Source organism: Parus major, chromosome Z, assembly GCF_001522545.3.
Source record: "Parus major isolate Abel chromosome Z, Parus_major1.1, whole genome shotgun sequence".
In the NCBI taxonomy this organism is placed as follows: Eukaryota; Metazoa; Chordata; class Aves; order Passeriformes; family Paridae; genus Parus; species Parus major.
The window spans coordinates 18,958,290-18,979,029 of record NC_031799.1 but is presented as its reverse complement, the minus strand read 5'-3'; the positions used below and the strand labels follow the sequence as shown (position 1 = coordinate 18,979,029).

The following is a 20,740-nucleotide window of genomic DNA, read 5'->3' as shown; positions in this document are numbered from 1 at the left end:
TTTCAAAACTCTTCAAAAAAGAAACAGTCAGTGTTTGTATTCTAGAGTTCATAATGCCACGTGCAGACATCCATTTTCATCATTGGTGAAAACTATCAAGGAAGAACACGTCCTTCCTTCTATGGTGGGCTAGGAGTTTCATTGTAGTGCTGTGGATTTACAGCAGAATTCTATCTGAAAAGTGTTTTTGCCCTTCTATGTGCCTATTCAAATGCTGTGTTCAAGAGAGGGATTTGATACTGCCTCTGTTGATACTAAATCAAAAACTCATTTGGCATCAGCTGCTTCAGATTAAATAAATTTGATTTGGAGTCACTAAATTAATTTGAAAAAGCATATGCATTAATAGGAACAAGAGACTCTGAATACGATGCAACAAGTCTTCCGGGGGACACAAAGAAAGAGAAGCAGGAAAGTGTTCCAGCACTCCTGCTCAGTGAAGTCTCCTGACTGAGTGTTGCACCAAGGAGCAGCCTCCACTCAGCTTCTGAAATCTGAAGGGGCTTTGCTGATCGCCCAGCATGAAACTTTAATTCTGAGGTGTCTGCCTATTTCTGAGCTGTATGGGTTTATGCATATGCTATTAAATGCTATGCATTTAATAGGCTGAGAAGCATGTTTTGTGTTTGAGATTGAAGAAGTGGTCCCATCAAGCAACTCCTTTACTGCCAGACAATGGCCATAAAGAGATTTTTCACATCGTTTTGTATGAGATCGAATGAATATGCATACACTGAAAGTACATTTACCTCTATTTGCAGACAGACAACTCTAATTGTGTTTCCAAATAACTGGAATTAATGCAGACATCGTTGATGCAAGTCAGAGCTCATGTTAATAGGTTCTACTGCTTGGAAAAGGATTACATCAGCACTAAACAAGCCAGACTCCAACAGGTTCCCAGAAGCCTGATGCATGTTTAGCATTTACCTTAACTGTGACTTGGGTAAAAGCAGTCCAATATTTTTTTCCCACTTCCGAATGCTTATTTTCTTATCCATAAAAAATGCTATTATCTATACCCATGTGTCTGTTTTAAAATGCTTTCTTATGAAATAATACAAGCAAACAAACTTAAAAGCCAGAAGTAGGAGTTTTATTGTGAAGATATTTTTGTGTTGAGGATAAGAAGAGGAACATATTACATAGAAAACATCTTTGAAGGCCCTGCATGACCATTTGGAAAAATTTGGAACAGTCGCAGGAAGAAATTGCATCCTTAAAACTGACAAGCCTATTTGAGACATCATCTCATCTGTATTGACACTGAGCTCTGCAAGCAATGCAGCCAACTTGCTTCTTACAATATAAAATTTCACAGCATGTTGGCACAGCACCAAAAACTTTTCTGTGCAAATTTTAGCCTCCAGTACATCTATCTGATATTTCAAAACAATGGAATTATTTTCTTGACAAATGTTTTGTGGACAAACTGAGAATAGAAGCAGGCAGAGGAACGTTTCATTCCTATTAGCTCATTTGTAGCCAGGTATGAGCCTGGAAAAATCAGTGGTTATTCTGGTAATCCTTTTATTTATACAGTATAATTCTATTAACTTTAGAGAATAGGACCCTGCTTTACAGCAGTCGTTCTCAGGATGCTTTACAATTTCAAGTGGAGCCCAAGGTAACAATTGACTTCAGCTAAAATGTTTGTATCAGTGCAAGGAACCATCCCAGACAGGCTTACAGTAGGACATGGTGTGTTCAGGATTATGAAAGCTGTTGGTGTAGCAGTGGGATTCCCTTCATTAGACCTGAAAATGCAGGGTTTCCTTCAGACATGCATTGTGCAGACTTTCTGCTTTAACTGTCCCTAGAGTAAAAATGTTTTGTAAGCAGAAAGATGATACTTTCATATGAACTACTATTCTGTAACATTTACTTCTAATGTGCAAAAAGATTATTTACATCTCTATGTAGTTAATAAAATATGTTTACATAGTAAATATGTGGGATGCTTTGTGAAAAGAAAGATGGAAGAAGAATTCTGATGGGTGTGTTATACCAGTATTTTAACAGATGAATTATTGTTTCTGTATAAGTTTTCTTACAGCACTCTGACAGTCTGTTTTGTATCCCAGTGAAACCTGTGTATGACTGAATTCTTCTAAAAATACCACTGTGTCCTAGAAGGCATTGAAAATGTAAATGTTCTAAAATTTATATCTGCTTCAAAGAGTTTATATACTGTATTGGAAAAATAAAGTGGGTTTTCGTTTCCACTGACTTTTGCAGACAGCTGAAAGTACACTTTATAGCCTACTTAAATTATTTTTAAACAATTTAAGTATATGATATCGTTCCATTTTAATGTTGGATGATATGTTCAAAGGGATAAACTTGAGAAATCAGAAGGGATCTGACAGCAAGATACTCTCTTTGAGGAAATCTTGACTTGGCAACCTGGTTCAAAACACTGACATTCATCATTCTCCTCATGCTGAAGTCCAAACCACTCTTAAATATTCTGTCTCCTACAGAGAAAAAAAAAAAAAAAAGTGAGTTTTTCTTTAGCTCTGTGGGATTTGCATGCTTGGTGCTTAAATTTGGGCTGTCCTATAAGACTAACACATGATAAGGAGAGACACAAAACAGGTATTTGAGAGCATTTGCAATCATTTTAATAGTTAGAATTGAATTATCATTAAGTTATTAGAACTTCCAAAAAGTTATATATGTTTGATTTAGGATGAAAGATAATATATTAAAAGTTAGATAATTGGCATGTAATGCACAGAGGATTCTTGTTTCGTAACTCTAGATAAATGATTTCTCAGCATTCAAAATGTGCTTTAAAAAAAATTATTGTTAGAGCTCTAAATACAGAGCAAGAGAGGAATTGAATCTGTGACTGAGTTTCTTAAGTCAACTGTGAAGAACCTTTGCACCTTCCTACTTCTCCCCAGCTGTTTTAGAAATCCCTGATGGAAAACTTTTTTATAAAAATCCAAGTTGCTGAGATTTTAATGGAAAGTAATATATTGTCTTTGACATAAACATTGCCTTGACAAGTCAAAAAACAGATGTAGTGTATGGGGCCATACTGATGGTTGAACATTGACAAATTGATACAAATAACCTATATAAAACACAAAAAGAAAATTTTTCATCTGGAAAGGAAAAATATTCCATCTGCAGCAGGAACTACATTATTTGTTGGTAATGCTGATTTCTCATCTTTGTACTGCTTACTCTTTTTACCTCTGTTCCTCTGTTGGTTGTTCCTGAGGCTCTAAAGCTAAATGCCATCTCTGGCTTGCAAATGGAAATAAATTGACCACCTGGCATATGTGCTTTTTTTTCATCTGGTGCTTAAGATTTTTAATCTTTAAAGTTGACATAAAACCAGAAATTATAGCCCTAGCTGTCAGATAACATTTTGAAAACCTGTATGTTCTCTCTGTCATTGAAAGCAATGCTTTTTCCTATCAATCAAATCCAGCAAAATGAATGCAAATACACAATCATATTTGAGAAATTTTGTTCTCATTTCAAAATTCAAAAACATGGAAAGATTTCTAGGTAAGTTGGAAGTCATCAGTATTTACTGTGTGATATCATTACTGTACTGTAGCATTTCACAGGCTATCTTTCATTTTAAAATTTAGATTATGTTTTGTGAATTAGCTCTTTCACTTTCATTTTTAGTACGGTTGTTCTACTGACAACACATTACTCTGCTGCATAACACCTCTCTTTTTGTGTCATTGGACCCAGTTCTGTGTCACTTAACATTTCCCTAGGAGATATGATTTGACATTCCATGATAATCACATTTTGTTTGCTTAATCAACCACAAATTGTTGAGTGTACAGAGCAGAAACCCTTGTTTCAGTTCATTATTTTTATATCTGAGAGAATTGAGATGTGACAAGAAAAATCTCTTTTGATTTTCATCATACTTTTCCTATCAATGCTTACTAGTGGGAACCATTAACCTCCAGTTAGAAATTTAATTCTATGTTTTGCTATTGCACTTTCCACCTCCTTGGAAAAGGAGCCCTCAGCTGAGTAAGTTCAGCTGCTTGCATTACTGCACCCTGAACCTGGCAGTGGAACCATCGTAACCTGAGAACTCCTATTTTGGCCGTCATACTTTTACTTACCATCAGTGCCCCAACCTGGTTCTTTCTGCTGCTCAGAAAACACTTACACAATATGCCACTAAAACAAAAGGACTTTTAAGGTATTTAGTTAGATCTTCTGCTGTTTCCGATGTGCAGCCTTCTCATATCAATCTGTTTGGTAGCACTCTGTCTGGAGTCTCACTTCAACTCTCCTTTGAATATTTGGGTCACAGCTCTTTTGGTCTTGGAGAGGTGCTGTGGTGAAAAAAGAATAAAAGGCAGAGGTAGGACTGGCTAACCATTGATGGAACCATAGAATACAATGGTAGAATAATTAGGATTTTAAGGGACCATAAAGAGCGCCCGGTTCTGACCCTTCCATCATGCACAGGGATGCCACTTGCTGGACCAGATTGCTCGTGGTGCCATCCAGCCTGGCCTTAAACACTTCCAGGAATGGTGCCCTCCACAAATTCTTGAGCTATTTCGTTCAAGTGCTTCGCCACCCTCTGAGCAAAGAATTTCTTCATAATACCTAATCTAAACCTCCTTTTTTATCAGTTTAAAACCACATTTCCACCATTGTTCTGTCACTATAATTTGTCCCATATAAATAGTGCCTCTCCCTAATTTTTGTAAGTTTCCTTTAAATTCTGAAAAGCTGCAATGAGGTGTCCCTGAAGCCTTCTCCTCTCCATTCCAATCAACTACAGCTCTCCCAGCTCAGCTGTCTCAACCTATCTGATTAATGCTAAAAACTCAGAGAGAGATTTTACAGGAATGTACTCAGAACCAGAGCAAGTCACTCAGTGTGCTCTGTCCTGTTTGGCATTCAAGAAGTATATGCTTCTTCACAGAGTTAAATAAACTGGAAGAGACAGATGTTGGCTTCCATCTGAAAGCAGTGAGCTTCAATCATTCCACTTCTGGCACATTTCAAACTACCAGAGCTACTGCTAACAGTGCTTATAGGAAAGTTACATATTCAAGAAAAACTGCTGGTAGAATATTTGTTAACTAAAACTCAATTCTGTGTTTTGCAATACTGCTGTCAAAAATTGTACCAATTGCTCAGAACTAAACATAATTTTCCCTATAATTGTGAATCAGATGCACAAAACTCACTAGAACCAGTATATTCCTTAATGAGAAACTGTCGGAGTTGGAAACTTTTCAGTAAGGTTTTTCGCCATGGGAAAATTCAGGTTGCTCAGTCTAGATACTTCATTGAATATATCTACTTCAACAAAACTCAGCTATAGAATATTTCATGGTTAAGACATTTTTATATGTTTTGTCATTGTTGTTGACCATTTTGCTAGTTTTCATTCTTTGCAGTTTGTACTAGAATTACTTGCAAAATGCCAAAATCATATTTTTAAGAGATAGAAAGCTTGCTTTCTAGCTAGTTTTTATCAAACCTTAAGGCTGTCTTTGAAATTTAATAAATTCAATTTCACTTTGAGAAAGGGAACAGAAATATAAGTACTGCAAGATAGATAAGCTTCTTTTAACTGGAATCTTACTTTCTTTTTATTATGATGATTTTGTATATCTTGGTAGGTACAAAGAATATTAAATAACATACAGCATCTGATTAGGGATCATTATCTGAACATAACATTAGAACAAACTGCTCCTTACTGCATATTTTAGCATTTTTTCTTTTACTTTGTATTTCCATTTCAAAGGATACTTCCATTTATATCATATTACTATGTGTTAATAACTTTTTATTCTTTACTGATTCAGCTCCTGTATTGAGTGTTCAGCATAAGAAGCCCAACTCTTTCTCATTTCATTCTGCTTCAATGACTTTTTAAAACTCCTGTCACAGGCAGTTTATGTTTTTATTGGTGCTTTCTTATCAGGATTTACTTTAATATAAAATTGGAAAAGAAAATTGAATGCTCCTGCTTCATTAGGAAGATTATTATTTTTAAAAATTATAATTCAGGGCACAAGTGGAGAAATTCATCCTGATCTAAATAAAGTGATCAAGAAAGTAGCTATTGTCACATAGTTTGAATGTATGTTCAATCACTCATATAGCCTGATTTTACTGTCTCCAATACCTGTTAATATTCCAATATCTCTGTTATGGTTTAATACCTGAGATAAATCAAAGGACAGCCATAACTAGAATTACCAAAAGTAATAAGAAAGATGTTTAATGTCATTTAGAGTTTAAACTTAAGTGCATTAAATCACATGGTAAATGTAAAATAGCTTGAAAAACTAAAGTACAGATTTTCTTACCGAGAAATACATGTTACTTGTATTTCTGGTTTTAATTTCTTTTTGCTCTTTACACTGTGAACAAATAACCTCCTTTGATGACTCACACTTTTTTTAATGAAGTCTTGACCTGTGTAACCCATTGACTTTGTTGACCTGTGTAACCTATTAATATGTTACATGTACTGTCAACATGGAGTCATTCACAAGTCACAGATGTGTAATTCCTTGATGTGTAATTCATAGAAAGACAGAATAAGTTGAAATCCCAGATATCTCCAGGAGTATTAAAGTATTGGAGGAAATTCTAGTTCTGTTTACTTCTTGAGTCACTAGGCAAATCTAGAATAAGAACACAGATATAAGACAGTAGGATTTTCCTAGCTTCTCAGAAGATGTATTGAGGATTTATTTTTGTATGTAGATATAATAACTGTTTTGCATGAGAGGTATTAGTTCCCAGTATTAATGCACTGCTGGAATATATTTTCTTCTTTCATGGCATAGAAACTTCACACTGAGATAGGACTTTCTTGATATGTGGGGTGATCATCACATTTCTGCAGAGATTACAATTGTAGAGACCATGCATTATAATTCCTATAAAAGTAAATATTGATCTTTGAAAAGTTTTATTCACAGTTCCTTATAAAAAACTGTTATAATTTTAAAATAGGGGTGTGAGAAGAGCTAGGAGATGACAGCATAAGCAAGCACATCATTACCACCAAAGAATCAGTAACTGAATCCATAGTCATGGGATCCTCTTGTATGCTGTGTTTGTGTCCCAGCATGCACTTAAGCCTCCTATTTTCACATAGGAATGTAGTGGTAAAATAGATACCTTCTACTACTGCCAAAATGTCAGATGTCAGCTCACAGATGAGAGGAATGGTATTTGCTCTTTAGCCTGACAGAAATAGTACTGTCAAAGAATGGAGACTAGATGTAAAAGGACCAATTTGCATTTAATTAAAACAAAGACTACACTAGAACAAAAAATTAATATCACTAACACAGAGAGACCATGGTTATGCTTTAGGCAGAAAAAAGGTACTTAGCACAGTTTTGGACTGTACAAAAGGAGTATGAAATCAAAACTGGGAACTGTTTGGGCACTGGTAAAGTCAAAAGTGTTGGTGAATATCCTGAAAAACAAAGTCTGTTCTAAGAGCCACACAGCGAAACAAAAAGAAAAAAAAAAAAAAGAAAAAAGCATATTATCTTAGAATCCTTTTTCTATTCTAAAAATGCATTCATCCAATTCCATTAAGCCATCTACTATCAGTGCAAAGAAGAAAATAAGTACAAAAAGTCTAGACCTCATTGCTCATTAATTTGATGAAAAACAGGCCCTTAATATTTAAATTTCTGCTACTTCAGCATTGATTAAAGATGGAGAAGAGATCTTCTGAAAGACTAAGAACAACTCACACAAGCAAAGGAGCAAATAGCTATTATTCAGAATGGTTTACCTAATCTATAGCTCATGTTTAATAGGACTGCTATGTCTGGCCAAAATTCTGCAAAAAAAAGACCTAAGGATTTGCAAGCACTCTGCAGTAAATAACCAAAACAAACAAACAAACAAACTAAAAAAAAACCCAAAAAAACCCAACAACCAAACAAAAAACCCCCAACTTTAATTTTCATTCAGCTACTCCGTAATATATTTTCTGAGTTCTGAGGGGCTAGTTTTAAAGATAATGACCTGTACAGAGGAAAAGGGACTGATGGAATAGTAATCTTTTGCTAAACAATGCATTAATACATTTTTACAGCTGCCAGACTTCTATATAATTAACTGTTAGAAGTCTTCTCATTTCATGGATATTAAACTGCATAGATAAAGCAGTGAAAATACCAAATTAGCTACTTCAAATATTCTGATACAGTAAATATATTCTCCTATGATTTGTATTCTTAACACATACTGAATCAAATGACATTTTGGCCAGTCATTTTTTATTAAATAATGTAGTTACAGAAAGGTATTCTGAAAAGCTAATTTGATGATTGTTGCATTCTTGGCCAGAAAACTGAAAGACAAAATGGTTTTGTCATAGATACAATAAACAAAATTAAGTAAAACCTATTTAGCTTTTATGTTTATTATGGATTTTCTCCCACATGTCAGATGTGAACTTCAGTGTCTGTTTTTAAAACTATATTAATATTTGTTTGGGTACTTTTGGTGATGAAGGAGTCAGATAGCAGTTAAAACCGCTCTAAAGATGTTACACCACCTGTGTGGTGTCTGGCATTTAGTTACAGTCAATCCCTGACACCCTTTTCTTAGACAAACAATACAATTGAGGCAGGGAAAGCAGCTTTCTTTGCTTGGAGGTTGACATAAACATGAGAACCCTTGGAGGAAAAGGACAAAAGATGAAGGTTTCCAACCCTCCCATTGTACAGAAACGTTTGGGAAGGACTTCCACCTCAAGCATAAATCAGTCAGTTTTCCATCTCCCTTTCCTGTCCTAGAGAGGCTAATTCTTATCAAGGTTAAATAAAACTGATCTTTAGGGCAGGAGAAAAAAGCTAAATGAGTGTAAAGGGCAACAGAATCCCCATGGGATTTAGTCTGGGCAAAATTGAGCAGGTTCCACAGTAGATAAATATGATCCTTCTGATTCCATACATTGGTTGTATGGAATGGCTCTAAAACAAGAAATCTTTTGTCAAAGCTTTGCTCCTTTCAGAAAGAGAGAGAGGATTGATCATCCCACGTCAGGTGATTTCTCCAAGCACCATCTGATGAGTAAAGTGGGACTGAATGCAGGGAGATTTGTTTTCCCCCTAATTGACTTGAACTCTGGAGCTTTGAGGATCCTGCTCAGAGGTATTCCCAGTGATGTGTAAACAGAATTTCAGCCATACCATAATTAGTTGAGATTGGTAGATATTAGGTGTGAGATAATCATGAATTCACTGAGTAGTTAAAAAGCTGGAGACATTTGGGATCTTTGGAAGAATTGGGGCAGAGGGATGGACAGAAACAGATGTGTCAAAGGGATTTACTCTAGGAGAAGGCAAAAGTTGTGAAGATCTAAATTTTACGCAAAAATACCTGAATCTCTATTGTTTGATTTTATAGGAGTGGCCCATTAGAACCAATACAATGGCATTTTCCACTTAAATTAGTGGTTCCCATGCAACGCTTTCATCTCAAAACACTTGGGAACTGATTTGAGGAAGAAGACCAAAAAGTAGGACAGCAGAAATTCTTCATGTACACACCTGATGTCTGAAGCCAATGGAAGGATCCATGGAATAGGGATAAAACACTGGTAAGGGCTTTTGAAAATCACACCAGAGCTTTTTACTGAAAGATGTAACAGATGGAATCCCATAAACTGCTTTGTTTAGTGATTTCAAATAGAGGCCATTCACAAAAGGAAAGAGGATAGGGTGTCTTCTTTTGAGGAATTTGTTTTTCTTTTAAAGATAAACTTGCTGCAGAAGTTCAGATTAAAATAAGCATGTACCATTCCACGAATAACACAGGGTTGAAGATAACCTACAGTCTAAAATTAGTTTGAAGGATGTTATAGCAAAGAAAATAACTGCTCCTTTACTTTCTCAAGCATCTCAAAAGATCTTTTCAGAATAAGTATATTAACCTGCACTGTAACTGACTGTATAATTAGATTCCAAATTAATATGAATGAACAAGAAATGGTGAACTCATGATAGAAATGTTTCCCAAGTCATTATCTTTCTTCTTCACGCATGAATCTAGAGAACTCTGAAGAAAGCACTGACATTATCATTGATTTGCCATTGAAACACATATTATATACTGCTAAGTGCTGACACTGAAAAATCCAATTGCATGAAACCTAGTTGCTGTCAGAAACAGCTATATAATAGAAAGAAATTTGGGAAAGTATGTCCTTCGGTATTAAGATACTGACTTTAAAATATCTGTTTGCTTTATAGTAACTAAAGCCAGGTTTCTGATTTAAATTATTCCAAAGTAATTGGATTTTCCAAACATGTGTCAATCATTTTCAGTCCTCCAGCAGCAATAATGGAACTTGAAACAGAGTACTACATTCAGGAGGATGAATATAAGCTAAAATGGCTGGGAAGGGTCAATTGTGCTGTTTAAGACAGAACATAGGAGATCCCTAATTCCTCCTCCTACTTCATGTCCAACAGTGGTTTAGTCAGAATAAGAAAATAGTCTTTCTCAATTGTACTGATATTCAGAGCCTTGGTGAACTTTAAAATTACATCTTTTTAATTTTAAAATCTTAAATTTAAAATTTTAATCTCATAAAAATATTAAGAGATTTTTCTGATATAACATGCACGCTTTTCTGGCAACAACATACATGCTGTAACATTTGCTCAAACTGACCTCAACCTCCTACATGAAATAAAGTGACAGAGTTCCCTGAACTGGTCACTCTAATGACACAACAACCTGAAAGCTCTCATACTGAAGGGAAGAGAACATTCTACGTGTGGTTAGCTTGTTCCATACACAGAAAACATCATAAAGCTTGTGAAGTTAAATTATCAACAGCAATACTAGGAACATGTCATCACTGATGCAATTTAAAAACTGGAAGTCAATGTTTCAGCATGCTATAATCTTGCAGATTTGATAAAAAACTGTAGCAAGCAGAGGCGTTTGGGTTTAAAATGGGCCCTAGAGGGAAGTCCAGAAGACAGATTCTGCTGTTTGAACAGTGCGCTGCAGAGCAAGACACGAATATGACTTTAAATTTTGGGACAGTAGTGAAGACAAGAGAGCTAGCACAAAACAGATAGTCCCTTGATGCAAGCAGGTTACCCCAAGGTTTGACTGGGCTCATCAGTAAACACAGAGTTATTCAAAAGAGCAAGATCAGTCTTCTGATGTCTGGACTGGAAGCTACAGGTAATTACTTTGTCACCTTGTTTATACCAGCCTCATTCAGGTCTAACAGCTAGATTAGAGAGATACCACAGATTACACTGTAGGTGTGACATGTGCAGCTACCTTTTGACTTCTACAAGCTCCCCTCAAAGTTCAACACCACCACCCCAGGGTCTAATTTCTTATTTCCCAGAACTTGTAGAGAATTTTCAATTAACTAGTCCAGAATAAGGAGATTTAGGATTTAAACTCATTATTTTTTTCTTTTTCTGAGGGAAGAGGCAATCTTGGCAATCTCTTCTGTCTGTGATGTGGGAAATAAATATTAAATTGAAGCTATAAGTAGCCTGAAGAAAAGCTATGCTCTGGTGCTAATACAGTAAAAGGTCTATAATTCATGCTCTGGTCCCAAGCAGGGAAAAGGAACCAAACCCAAAAACAAACAACAAACCCTCCCAAATGTTTATTCTAACATTCAAAACCTGTCCTAGTGTTGATGGTCAGCAGTATGTCCAGATAAAAGGAGGTATTAATGCACATCATGCAAAAGCTGGGATTGTAACCTGTATTCATACATTCAATCAAATTCTAAGATCAATAAAGGAAACTTCCTGAAATTTGGAATCATGCCAGAATTCATTATTTGTAAATTAATCCACTTTGGGATTTACATCATTTAACTGCAAAAAACTTAATGCAGACTATAGTTTGTTTCCTTTTCAGCACTGGAATTAGAACAGCAGATAATTTTATAAAGAGTGACAAGGATTATAGCCTACCAATATCAGAAAATAAATTTAATACTTTACAAATCAGATTCCTGCTTCAAGCAGTCCTCAAGTAACTAGATAAGAAGCCTTTATTAATATTGTATGAAGTTCAAGAGGGGGTTTCCTTCTTGTGAGGAAATTTTACTAAAATTTAGGGCTGGGGAAGGTAAGTGGAACAGAAAAGAGGGAATTAACATAACCACTCACAAAGTACAAACTATATGCTTTGACTAGACATTTTGTGTTCCAAAAGGGCAGCATTTGCAGGTATAAAAGTTCCTTTTCTTCTTCTGAGGAAAAATGCAGCATGCTTACATTTAGGTCCTGATACACTCTAGGGAAACAGCTTAAATGGGACATTATCATCATCATTATGGGAGACTTTGGCAAGCTCTAAAAAGCTAGTTACCAAGCTGTGTTCTGTCAATGCTGTTTTGGATTCCTTTCATTCATTATACAATACTCCTATTTCATATCTACTTTTATTCTGTCCTGATAACTTGCCTTCTCAGCAGCAGAATAGAGAGTGACCACTTTATTCCCAGTATGCTTTCCAGTGATTGCAATTAACTTTTCTAGCCCAAAAGGCAGCTTTCTTTCTAACTATACTCAAAACTGCAAATTGTGTGCCCAGACAACCCTTGTTTGTCATAGTACTGATGGTACAAGATTATACTGAATTGTACCTTGATTATACTGTTGAAATTTTAACTGACTTTTTTTCCTTTTAATTTCACTAATTCTTTCACAAGAAGGACAATTTTCTTAGAGTTTAGGTGATCATTTTGCAATGTAATTTCTCAGTGTAAGACAAAAAGCTACAAATATATTAACTTTTTACAAGGATGAATCACCTGTGCTTGGTATGCAGTCATGTAAGATCTATCATTTGTATTGCTATATCTGAGACTGATTACAAGCAAAAATCGTGTATCAACAAGGATCCAATATTATCTTTAATTCTCAGAAATGATATCTGCTCTAAACTGATGTTAAACTTCAATGTTACATTCAGAAAAGTGCTGATCACCACCTCATCTGATGGTGAGAAGGAAAACTGAAGCCACTTGTTAAAAAGGTCAGAATTTTTCATGTGGTTCCTTAGAAGTAATAGAAGAAATAATTTGAGAAATGCAGGAAATACTAACTGAGAGATAGAAAATAACCTCTTTACATTGCAACATTGCAATTCTGCTGCAATGGAACTATCTCCTACCAGGACCAAGACCTTTAATCTTTTTGACATCATTCCAGCATAGTCAAGAATAGGCTGAATTGCATTACCAGTGACAACTGACACTGTAAATACTTTATTCTGGTTGTCAGCTGATTCAATTGGACCAGTGTTTCCAGACATTTTTTATTCTTGGAACTGTTTATTTTTAATGACATATAAAGAAAACCTAAGAAATACCTAATAAAGAGATCATGCCAAAAGTAAGAACTAGTGTCTGAACTTGAAGACAGGAGAGAAAGGGAAACATCACCAGTGAACAAAGAACAATAATCCAGAGACTGAACATGAAGTCTTTGTCTTGTTTTATAGGAGCAAATAAAATCACCAAATTAGTAACTCCATAGTCTGCATCAGATGGGGATGGAATTTTATTTAAAACCCCCACAAATGTGGACAAATATCTAATATCTTCCTCTAGCTCCTAGCTGTAACATACAGAAAAACTATTCACAGACATTTAAGTGCTTTATGAAGTAAGAAAGTATTTTTGTTTTTATAGAGAAGGGAAAAGCAAAGAAAGTGGCTTATAAGAAGATTCATATACAATCATGGAAAACAGGTAGACTTAGGGGATTCTGTGAGAGGGTCCGATGAGGAGAGAAGAGCAGTTGTTTAAAACTGAACATAGAAGGATGGAATTGATACTAGAAGGCATCTGCCTGAATTCTATAAAAAGTTAGAACTCATTGTATACTCTTGATTAGTGTGGGATATAGACCTTTGTTCCTTGATTTAGATGTTCAGGAATACCTTGGATTCAGAGGATTGGGAAAACAGATTGCCTAGCTATAATAGAAGCATTTCCATTTAAACAGGGCCAGGTGGTAGCTGTGGTTGAAGTCTTTTAAATAAAAATATCTTTGAAATCTGTGTATTTTTTTTCAATTTTCTAAAAGACAAACAATTCAACTGTCTTAAAGGTACCACTTGCAGAAATATTACCAAGGACACTGAAGTCTCCAATGACCAGGCCTCATAAGATTCCTAGCTGGATTTACTCCAAATGTATTTTAACAAGGGTTTCTAAAACTTTGTGGAAACTTGATTGTTTCCTATCATTTCACATGCTCAAAACTCATATAATTTCAACACATAACAGTCCTTATATTATCTTTACACCTAATTGTAACCAGTAAGTTAATGTTGACAGGTTGACAATTATGGGAGGTAGTCAAAAGTGCCTAAAAATTTGTAGGTCTCCATGATGACCTGCAACAATCTAACTAAAATGAATGCCAGAGAAAACTAAATTTATTACTATATTTTCATTTAAAATTTCCTCTAAAGAAGCAATGCACTGACAGTTTCTTCCAGTATCAGATGGTATTTTTTCTCCTTTGTACAGAATTTGAAACAAGGCATTAAGTGTAGTCAAACACAATTTAATACATAATAATCTATAATTAAATTTATCTTTTGTTCAAATAATATTTTCTCAATTAACTTTAGTTGTCTATATCTTCACAGGAAAAAGTGTCCTTCCAGTCTCTGAAAAACGTAACACTCTCTCTGGTGGTTGTACTGATATAAAAGACATGGACATGACACAGCTCCTGTTCTACATTATTTAAACAGTAGGGTTGCTGTGGTTCTAGGCAATTTTAATACTTCACTGGGTTTTCATAGGGCAATTCATATAGTCACTTATGTGTAAAAACAATAGGAGACCTGACAGGCAGGAACCCTTTATAACAGCCTACCCTTATTTAAAGTCCATTGATCCATTGATCTCTGTAAAAGGGTTACTTCTGATTTATGCTAGTTTGAGTCAGTGAAGAATCAGTCTTCCTAAGTTTGCTACAAGTGTACATATTTCCAGTAAGTTCAATAAATCTCTGTTACTGCAGAAGAGAGTTGCTGGATCATATAAGTAAGCAAGATCTTATTACCAATTATAGAGAGAATTGAAATGTACTGTTTTAATTTTTTGATTATTTCTCCAGATGAAGTAATCAAATTAGATTAACCTGGATTGATGTATCTAATAGGCAATTATGTCTAATTAAGTAACTCAGTTTTGTCTCGAACACTTACTTATTGGAAAATGCATCAAAAACTTCATGTGATCACCATTGGAAAAAAAAAATAAAATTCTGAAGCAAAATTACCAAACAAACATAAACGTAATGCCTTGTGATAAAATAAATCCTTTTCAATCTGAAGTGTTATGAAGTCAATTCTTTAATGAAAGTTGTACATCTTGTCCCTCATTAAGATGAGCCCTTGTTCCATCATGCATTATGACCTGAATATTTGTCAGTTTAGTTAAAACACATACACATTTGTTACATCAGTGCTATACAGTCACTCTGCAGGTTTTTTTAAGAGTTTTACATTTGTTAGTACAGGTAAGGAAGTGGAAACTTTCCAGGACTTAACCAACTATGGAGGACATTGTGGAACTGTCTATATGGTGACCAACATGTTTTGGTAAGTTCTCACAGGTCTGATCTTGCTCTAAGTGTGTGGACATAGTCAAACTCCTGCATATTGTGAGTAAAAGCTAGAATTACAGCCCAGCAGCAGGTCTTCCTGGGAGGGATTCCACCTCTCCAACTGACATTGCTATTCAGCAACAGAATGCCACCACTTGCCTGTGTCCTTGGATCCAAACTGAATAATTGACAAGCTAGGAAAATTCCACATCTTTCTAGCAATACCTTGTCATCACCCATTGAACATGCTCCATTGCCACCACCCACGCTAAAGCAGTGTGTTGGGTTTGGCTGGAATAGGGTTAGTTTTCTTCATAGCAGCTATCATGGGACAATGTTTTGAATTTTTTATGAAGTGTTTTAGCCATTGTCAAGCAGGGTTTACATAGCACCGAGACCTTTTCTGCTCCTCACCCCACTCTCCAGTGAGAAGGCTGTGAGTGCACAAGAATTTAGGGAAAAAGACACATCCAGCAGATGACCCCAGTTGACCATAGAGATATCCCATTCCACACAGCATTATGCTCCACAACAAAGCTGAGGAAAGAAGGAGGAGCCTTTGGAGTAATGGTATTTCTGTTCCCAAATCACTGTTACATGTGATAGAGCTGTGCTTTACTGGGGGTGGCTGAACATATACATGCCCACGGGAAGTGGTGAACAAATTCATTGTTCTTTGTTTTGCTTTGCTTGCATGCACGGCTTTTTTTTCTCCTATCAAACTCTCTTTATCTCAACACATGCGTTTTCTCCCTCTTATTCTTCAGATGCTCATCATGTCATGAGGTCTTTTTTGGCTGAGGAAAAGCAGTAGTAAAAGAAGTAGCTGGAAATTGTAAAAATAAAAATGAGCCCACAAGTGATCTCCACCTCCTGACTAGGGGCAGATGAACCATACCATCTCTAGTCAATGTACAGACTAAAGGATGTCATCACAAGCTACCTTGCTCTCCCCTGAAGATCCCTGTGTTACCTTCTGAAGATCTGAATCAAAGAAAATTTGGAAAACAAAAGAGCTTTCCAGTGTGGGGCCTGGCAGAACAGAAAATAAGATAGCAGAGTCTGCATTCTTCTCCTTCAGGTATTTTGTTCTGATCTTTAGATTTTGCTCTTTGGGGAGTGCCCTGACAGCATTTCATAAACTCATGGTATTGAAGATTTTTAACAGTTTTTGGGTAAATAGCCCAAAGTCTGAATACATACTTTGAAACTGGACAGTAAAAGGAAAGTGTTCTCATTTTAGTTTACAGCTGAAATAGAAACATTTATTGCTGCTGCAGGGAATACTTTCTCAGTTACCTGAAGAATCAAAAGCAGAATGTATTTGTGGCTTTAACCTTTCTTAATAACATGCCAAAGATGCTTGAATTTGACACCTACACAGTCCTGCTACGGATATGTCAATAGGATACATGGAACCTGAGGCATACTCTTGGCCCAAAAAATTAGGCAAGGGGTTAATAATCGGCTACCAGTTTAAGCCAGTGTGTACTTCTCCCAGTGACAAGGCTTGTGTTCCAGACCCCTCTTACCAACTCCGTTGCCCTGTTCTGGACACACATCAGCACCTCAATATCCTTTTCGCTATGGGAAGCCCAGAACTGGACACAGCACTCCAGGTGTGGCCTCACCAGTGCCCAGGACAGGGGGACAATCCCTGCCCTGCTCCTGCTGGCCACACTATTGCTGAGCCAGGCCAGGATGCCATTGGCCTTCTTGGCCACCTGGGCACAGCCTGGCTCATGTTCAGCTGCTGTCACCAGCAACTCCTAGTCCTTTTCCACTGGGCAGCTTTCCAGCCACTCTGCCCCCAACTCATGGCAGGTCATCCAGTTTTTAACCCAGTGAACTGAACATCCATCCAAGCCACAAGCAGCCAGTTTCTCCAGGTGAAGGCTATGGGAAATGTTGCCAAAGTCCACTAATGTCCAGGTAGAACAAAATCATCAACCTCTCCACCATCCACTAAGTGGGACACTTTTAATAGAAAGAGATCAGATTGGTGAGGCAGGGCTGCCTTTTACAAACCAGTGCTGGCTGGGCCTAATCACATGGGTTTCCTACATGCACCATGTCATCACACTCAAGATAATCTGTCCCATAACCTTCTCCAGCACTGAGGTCAGGCTGATGGCCTGCAGTCTCCCCAACCTGCCATCCAGCCCTTCCTGCAGATTGCCATCATGTTTGTGAGCTTCCACCCTGCTGAGGCCTCCAGTAGTGATAAAATGCAGCTTGGTGAGTACTTTCATAATCTCCTTCAGTACACTTCGATGGATCCCATCCAGATCCATAAACTTATGTTTGTGTGAGGTCTCTCACACAAACACAACAGAGGAGCAGACCTCTGACCTTTCTTCCTTGGATTATAGGGGTTTATTTCTGCTTCCCTTTCCTGTTTTCTAGTTCAGAGGACTGGGTATTTTGAGGACAACTGGTCTTATTATTAAAGACTGAGGCAAAGAAAGCATTAAACCTCAGCTTTTTCTTCACTTTCTGTCACTGTGTTTCCTTTTGCATCAGTAAATGATGGAGATTCTCCTTAGGCCCTGATTTGTTGCTGACGTATTTACAACATTTGTTGGTCTTTACAGTAGTAGCCAGTTCTAGCTGGCCTTCGACCCTTCTAATCTTCTCCATGCATAACCTCATGATATCCTTGTAGTTCTTTGGAGTTGTCTACCCCTTCTTCTAAATCTCTAATTTTTCCCCTCCTGAGTTCAAACCAAGGCCCTCTGTTCAGCTAGGCCAGCCTTCATCCCCATTGAATCACCTTCTGACACATAAGAACAGTGTTCCTTTGCTTTTAGGATTTCCTTCTTGAAAAATGTCCAACCTTCCTGGAATCATTTGCCCTTCAGGACTGCCCTCCAAGATACTCTGTTAACAAGGTTCCTACACAGATCAAAGGCTGTCCTCTGGAAGACCAAGGAGGCAGTGGCAGTCAGCACAGCTGCAGGTAGCCTCACACTGTGACATACTGAGACCAGGGCCATGCTCACCAGAAGCTCTGTTGCTCCAGCCCTCACTAAGATAGTATGTGCCACAATGCATCCATGAGAGTGACCAGCACCCTCGGGGCCAGGAGAACACCACTAGAGACTGCTGATGATAAATGTGAAAGGACAGGTCCCTTCAAAGATGAAGAAAAAATAGGAGAAATGTGTTTAAAAAATTCTCCTATTTTTCTTCTTTCAGACAGGACCCAAACATTTCTACTGTGCCAAGCAGTTGGCTTCTGGAAGCCTTTTGGAGCAAACAGTCCCAAAGTGTGACGTTTCTACAGCATTACATGGGCCAGAGCTGCATAGAAACCATGAGCATGAACATCCTGGAAGGAAATGGTCCATAGCTCTTAAAGAACTGAGAAAAAAATGTAAGAAACATTTGGAATGCAAATATATTATTATTATATTATTATTGTATTATATCTAATATCTTCTCTTTGGTTCATAGAAAATGAAGAATATTTGGTTCCATTGATAAGCAGAATATTTAAAAAAAAATCGTAACTTTACAATAGCATAAAGTTCTACAGCTTTTACTATCAGAGAGTCAGGCAGCTCTGCTGGAACAACAAAATGGTTTTGTATGGTTACAGGGGGGCTTCCTTTGCCAGATAGGTCAACATAAAAAAGTTCTATATTCTGGTAAATATGTATATATGGACTAAAGTATCTATGCATTAAACTCAGACCATGTGATCTCAAAATATCAGTTTAGAGAGTATTTAATGTGAAAGAAACTTGGTGTTCCAAAATGAAAATCAAGTCTTTTTAATGGAGAGTAAAATTAATAAAATGAAGCTTGAGTTCAGTGGTAGATCATATTTTCATGGTTATTAAGCCCTGTTGCAGAAGATAATAAGTATTAACTATTGTACAACACTGTTTCCTTACTTCATCATTTAAACACAAAGCAGATAAAATTGTTTGTAGCATACCCTACTCATAGAACAGTAATTTAGCTTATTTCATGAGAGATTACATCAACTGTTATCTTCACTTTCAGAAAAGGGATTAAGTACTGCATCAAGTCTGGGTAATAACTTTCACTGTGGTTTGTCCGGCTTGATGTGATGCCTGGAGGCTGAAAGCAGCAGGTCCTGCCTGTCAGCCCTGGACTTGAGCTACCAAATAACTGCACTTTAGCATTGGTTATGTTCTGCCCCTTCAAGGACATCTCTAAATGTTTCTTGTTAAAATGGTGTGAGGCAATCAATATATTATGAAGGTGTGAATTTGCTGGTTTTATATATCACGAGTTTATAAACCACAGTGATTTAAATTGGAAAAAAGATGAGTTTTGCTATTTTTTTTTTAATCAGGTAAGTACCTTTGTGTAATAAAAATGGAAGCTAAGGCAAGAGTAATGATGATGGCTATTTTTTTTTTCTTTAATTGAGGTTATAACTTTCTTTTTTACTGTTACTTTTCCCTGTGGGATCAAGGTCATATAGGCCAGTGAGGAAATCTTTTTTAGTATACATTATATTTACTCCCATGTGGAATAAACCTTTGAAATTTTTCTTTTTTTCCATAAAGCCATTTGAAGGTACTTGCTAACAAGTCTGTTTCTTGCTTACTTGATGTCTCTTTATTCAGAAGCTGACCTGTTTCTGGCTGCCCTAAAGGCCTGTACCTGTGTTCCTCTGCACAGACAGTCTTTCTGAAACTGCACCCTAGCTCAACACCCAGAGAGTCCCAACAGGATCATAAGTGGGGATGTCAAATGCTTTGAAAATCAAAGTGTTGGAGTTTTATTGATGATGAAACCTCAGTAAGTGGGATTTTTCAAGCAAAATATTAAGCCTGGAGCTAGGAGTTGGAATAGGAGGAAGATGGTAGTGAAGACTGGAGGCACCCAGCATAATGAGAATTAAACATCTTCCACTTGACCATGGTTCATTTATGAACCAACAAATCTGCACCTAAGCAATTTCAATTACCTGAAAAGAGAACAAATAAAGCAGTTAGTTGCTTAATTTTTATATTTTCATGCCAAAATCTGTATGTTGTCAAGGTGGGTGAGACTCCTTGGACTTTCCTAAATTTCAGGCTTCAAACTTGAATATATCAAGAAAAGTCAGTATCAGAGTAAGGGGTATAACATTTATT

The 20,740-nt window shown here is 36.6% G+C and overlaps 1 long non-coding RNA gene across 2 annotated transcripts in view; it reads right to left on the bottom strand.

Annotated features, from left to right (window-relative positions):
* Positions 1-1,074: 1,074 nt before the first annotated feature.
* Positions 1,075-20,740, bottom strand: part of LOC107198495 — a 69,151-nt gene continuing 49,485 nt past the window's right edge. Inside the window, exons 3-4 of one of the 2 annotated variants that reach the window (XR_001519012.2) lie at positions 4,110-4,325; positions 1,075-2,477 (exon numbers count right to left, since the gene is read on the bottom strand). This is a non-coding gene — a long non-coding RNA (uncharacterized LOC107198495). Of the gene's footprint in view, positions 4,326-20,740 lie in introns of both variants that reach the window. The other variant, XR_004495498.1, reaches the window with a different exon arrangement.